Below are 5,686 nucleotides of genomic sequence, written 5' to 3'. Positions count from 1 at the left end.
AGTAGAGTCAGGACAGGCGTTTGTCTCAACAACTCCCCTCCTCTTACTGACAATTTTCTACCGCTCAAATTCCCCCGCAATGTTCTCTTTCTAACTTCTACAGATGTTTTCCTGGTGACTGCATGCCTCCACCTCTCCCATGGGCCCATTGTACACGACTTTCTAGTCTAGCTCATCCTTATGCTATCCAAATCCCTTATGTAAGAGTTAACTAGTATCTTCATTCGATCATTCCTTCATCCCATTCATTGATAAGCTCTGGAACAGTCTGGAGTCTATTTCTTTCATTCTACAACTTGAACGCTTTTTCAAGAGAGGAATATCAAGACACCTCTCCATCTGAAACTGCCCTCTCTTCTGAACGTTAAATTCTGCTTTTGCAGGTGCTTCACTTGGCATGCCTTGTTTTTTTCTTTGTTACTGCCCTCAACTGATGACTGTAAAAATGATAAATTAAAAGTGAGGAATTGGTTCTTGAAAATTTTAAGCTTGTTACTGGGAATAAGGTTGTCAGTTGTGAACCATCCATGAGAAATATTAGCAACTTCAGATGTTCTTAAGAAAAAACAAATGGATGCCAAAACCAAAAGATTACCATTTTGTATACCTGCAATTATTTTAATGGAATCCTAAACCCTGGAAATGTGGGTGTAGCCAAATAGATCAGGATTCTAAGTCTCAAGAATCACATGAAGGAAAACCGGTATTTATGGAGGCTTTATTATAAGAACAAGATGGCAACCATTCAACCAGTTTTTAAACTGGAATAATCTATTTTCTGATTGTTTATGCAGTTTTCAAGAATGCATGGTTTTGCTAAGCTCCAAAAATTGTCAATGAAATTATGTATGGAGCCTGACTACTTGAATGTGTTACCATTTGTACCAATGTTCTGTAAGGTCTTACCTTGTACCACTGGGTCACATACACTTCAACATTAAAATACATCAGTCCATGATTTTGTGGATCCATAAATTATGAGAGGAAAAAAATAAATTCCTGTTATCAATAAGATCATTGCCTGTTTTAATAAAAAAAAAATGGCTACTTGTATGAAACTCTTTTTTATTTCAGAAGTAAATTAGAATTAAATACAGATAGTCCTCAAGTTACAATGTATGCAACCAACAACTGCTTGCACTTACAACCAGGCCAATAATATTAGTAATACTTGATTGAGTAATGAGTTGACATTTCAAATATCCTGTTGCAGGTAGAGCAGCAGTTTGTTTACACAGAGCTCCTGTGCCTCACCCCCCCATCCCCCATCCCACTGCCATCCTAATGCATTGGCCCCACCCCACCCAGGCTGGGATAAGGCAGGAGGGGGGGAAAGGGTGGATGGGTTGGGCCAGCCCACTCACCCTTCCCCTTCAGATGCTTTAAGAACTCAAGCAGTAAGTACTAATCACACTGCAGTTGCAAATTGCTTCTCTATCATTGTACAGGACTACAGTCTGCTATAGTAGCTTGCTGCTAGATCTAGCAGACCCCAGTTGGTTTGCAGTTGGCAAGCAAAGGGTAGAGGGAGTCTCCTCAATTATCTCCATTATTTACAAGTTTCAGCTGTTTGGTTCAACAGTTAGCCTGCACAACCCCCTAAAGGTGGGGGAGGGGGAGCCAAACAGCTCCCTCACAATATTTCTGCAGCAGTTCTTATAGGTGACCATTTACCAGAACCAGCAATCCTAGATGAACAAAACATTCAAAGATGAAGATGAGACCATTGAATTATATTTTCTTTTATTTCTAATGTAAATTTTGACTTACGACCAATTAGTCTTACTACCTGCCTGTCAGAACTAAATCCCCATCGTAACTCGACGACTACCTGTAATCACTTCTAGGAAAGTTGAGTTGTGAAACAAAGATGAAGTACACTCCCTCCCTCTTGCCTACAAGCCTGATCAGTGGAAAGATGAGAACCAGAATGTGTCATCATACAAATGAAAGTGTATTCAGACCGAGTTTATGAATTTTAATCTATTGACTTTGTTTTGATGAGTCATACATGAGTGCCAGGGTACTATGCCATTCCATTTTCTTAACCGTCCACTTTGGATGAATTGAAGCTAAGCGTGGTTAAAAATGGGAAATATGGACCAAATATGAGACTAGCAATATAGTATGGGATGTATACACTAGCCTGCCCCTTTAACATCCAAGCAGCTATTAGTATTTTATATTTTTACTCAAATGTCATTGTTATTAAAAAAAGAGAGAGAGAGAGAGAGAGAGAGAGAAAAAACTAAATTGACCATTTTTTTTTTACCTGAGTCATATATAGTGAATTGCCACATGTTACCATGGTCTACAATTTACTCCAACTTGGGGTTATGGGTCACAAACACTAGTAGCCGTACCGAACCAGACACTACTCATGTTTGGCGCCGCTGCCAGCTGTACCGACGCTGATGGGCTAATGATTTATTTTATAAATGAGGTCAAAACATGGTTCTACTTTTGACATTTTATTACAGTATAATCTTAAATTAATGGTACAAATTTGGGGACATTTTACCATATACTATTCAGACAACTGCCGGCCATAAATTTCAGTACAGCAAAGTTCCATATGGCTTAAAAAATCAGAGACTAAGAGGAAAATGCAAGAAAAATAGTGCAAAGCTTGTAGTGTATTATAACTTTTCATACAGCTGACCCAGTTTGATGTTTCTCAATGGATATAATCACTGTTTAAGCAAGCATTTTGTCAATTTGCATTCCTACTCCATACCATTCATTTAAATGAAAACTGCAGGACAGGGAAGTATATCTGCATAATTCAATGTGAACAGAGGTGCCAAATAAGAAATCTTTGATAAACAGAAAATAGATGCAACAGTTCATGTATCCTGATGTATGATTGACGAGACTGATATATGCAAGTACAGATCATCATCAATGCTACTCAGCTATCATGATCAAAATTTGTGTTAAGAACACAGTAATGCCAGTGCTGGGCCAATTAGGGGACAGAAAAAATGTGACTTCTGAGGTACATTTTTTTAATTCAATCTTTACTATCCAGGTACACTATCCTTAGGCTTATGTTTTATCAAACTGTTATTATATGGAATTAAATGAGTTTTGTTTACTCATGCATTTGAATGAAGATCTTGGAACACATTTATTTTCTATGAATTTTTTTGCTACCTAGGTACCTGATAATCTTGATCAAAAAGAATCTAGCACATGGTATGTTGATTAAAGCCATATAGTGTAATGAAAATACACTCAAGTATGTTTGTGGACATGCATGTGTGTGTGTGTGTGCTTTTTTCAAATTTTGTACTATCTGAAATCACCCAATAATGAAAAACAAACAACAATATTACAACTTACCAGAATTCATAGTGATTCGTAATAAACCATGCTTGCTTAGGAATATGATGCTGCTATGACTGTATCTCAATGCAATATCTTGAGTCAGTATTTAAAATTAAACAGCAAGAGACGAGATTCAGTTCATGACAGCAGAAAGAGATATTCCTCTCACCTCATCTGGTAATAAAATATTGATAATTGCTGCCACATAATATCTAACTGGGTGCTATTAAAATATAAAAAATAAATAAATACAATTTCTAGCAGAGTAGCAGCTACAAAATGAATTTGAGGCATTGCCACACCTTAAGTCTTTGCTGTTATGACTTAATAGAGATCCTGTATATCTTTTTGACAAAAGGGGCAACAGGAAATGTAAATTAGTGTTCTAGTTTTTAATTTCTGATCATCAGCACTATGATCAGGTTAACCTTGTCTAGACTGAATATCTACATCAAAGTTATCGTTAACGAGTTATTTTCTACAACAGTGCACAGTGTATGCTATGTACAAGAAAAAAAAAAAGTTAAAAGAGAGGCTGTAGATAACAACTACTACTTTGGTATAAAAGACTGACTAGTGAAGCCTAAACCAAATCCCTTGTGAGTGTGTGTGGCAATTCTTGCCATCTCATACTGCCTTTCCATTGAGGAAAACATAGTTTCTTGTTTTTGAAGAATATCAATACCTTTATCTTTGCTACCATTCCCTCCAGTTCCTTCCTTAGTACTACTACTTGGCGCAGCTTCACCTGAAAGAAAATGCAATACTTTATCATTATCTTGATATGATTTCATTACTTCCAAAAATACAAGCCCTTTCTTACAAGTGGAGAGTGCCAGATATAAGATAAATAAGAAAAAAGAATAGAGATCTCCCTCTGACGGCAGACAATTATCACTGCAAATGCACACTACATCAGTTTTTATCTATATAATTTTGATGAGCCGTCCACAAACAAGAACTTCCCCCTAAGGGTGTGTTAATGGCAGTGCCCAATTTTTCCTGTTCCATCACTACTTCACACATTTGATCTCTTATCTGACAATTTTCTTATACTCATTTATTCTGTGGATAAATTTTACTGGTTTTCCCTTCATACCAATTCCCTTAACCCCTTCACTCCGACGACGCCGACGTCGGCGTCACCATATGGAAAGGGTTAGTCCTCTTCTAAACCTCTTAATCCTCTTCTAAACTTCTTAAGAGGAAATGGGAGAGGATTAAGAGGAATTTAGAGGAGGAATGAGAGGTTTAGAAGAGGATTAATCCTTTTCTATTTCCTCTTGACCATTTCCATACTGTGACGCCGACGTCTGCGTCTCGGATGGAAAGGGTTAATCTTGCTCTTATACACTCCTAACAAACTCCTCATTCACCGACATTATAAGTCTTACCTATCTCCGAGTCCTGTACCATGATTAACCCGGTAGCAGCGGGGATCATGTTTCTTATTGGTCCCTCTAAGCGAGAAAAATGAGAAAAAAATCACCCCTCACACACCATTTCATAATATATATCAAAGCATTTGTGATCAGATTATGTATCATCTTTTTTTTTTTGGGGGGGGGAGGGGGGGGGGTTATATCATGCCACAAATTTGGCCCGTCACTGCTACACGGTAGAACCACAAATTTGGCCCGTCACTGCTACACGGTAAAACCACAAATTAGGCCCATCACTACTACACGGTAAAACCACAAATTTGGCCCGTCACTACTACACAGTAAAACCACAAATTTGGCCCGTCACTACTACACGGTAAAACCACAAATTTGGCCCGTCGCTGCTACCGGGTTAATCAATTTAACCACTCCACAATTTTCTTCCCTTTGCTACACCCATACTAACTCTCATACACATCTCTATTACTTCCTCCACACTCTACTCTTATACAGCTTATTTCCATTAAATGTATTCATGCTTGCTGTGCTACATGTGTCATAATCTGTCATAACTTATGCCTGAATTCCACTTGGTATTGCAAAATCAATGGTTTCCTCTTGCTCTTTCAGACACCTTTACCTCACTCTTGCCCACATTAACTTTCAGTTTTTTCTCTCCCACAATCTGCCATATTTATTTAAACCTCTCTAACAACCATTAAGTTCCTGTCAACAACACAGTATCATCTGCAACGACCTACCACCAAGGAATGATGTCTCTCATTTTCAGCCTTGTACCTAAATCTCCAACTCTGGCCATTACTTATAAAACAATCTATATCTAAACAGACATGGTTACGTCATACAGCTCTGTTCCCCACCCAAAGACAAACCCATACTCTAACTCAGCTTCCCACTCGCCTGCACAGAGGAACTCATATTCTTAAGACTTGATCCCTTAAAATATTTCCCAA

The 5,686-nt window shown here is 37.9% G+C and overlaps 1 long non-coding RNA gene across 1 annotated transcript; it reads right to left on the bottom strand.

Annotated features, from left to right (window-relative positions):
* Positions 1-1,045: 1,045 nt before the first annotated feature.
* Positions 1,046-5,680, bottom strand: LOC127004971 (uncharacterized). The gene is made up of 2 exons (XR_007758181.1): positions 4,725-5,680; positions 1,046-4,078 (listed from the first exon to the last, which is right to left on the bottom strand). It is a non-coding gene; the product is annotated as an uncharacterized LOC127004971 (long non-coding RNA).
* Between the last annotated feature and the right edge of the window lie 6 nt (positions 5,681-5,686).

The sequence above is a fragment of the Eriocheir sinensis genome, chromosome 3 (assembly GCF_024679095.1).
Source record: "Eriocheir sinensis breed Jianghai 21 chromosome 3, ASM2467909v1, whole genome shotgun sequence".
Classification (NCBI taxonomy): domain Eukaryota; kingdom Metazoa; phylum Arthropoda; class Malacostraca; order Decapoda; family Varunidae; genus Eriocheir; species Eriocheir sinensis.
The sequence above is the reverse complement of the archived record's forward strand: the minus strand, read 5'-3'. Positions and strand labels throughout refer to the sequence as shown.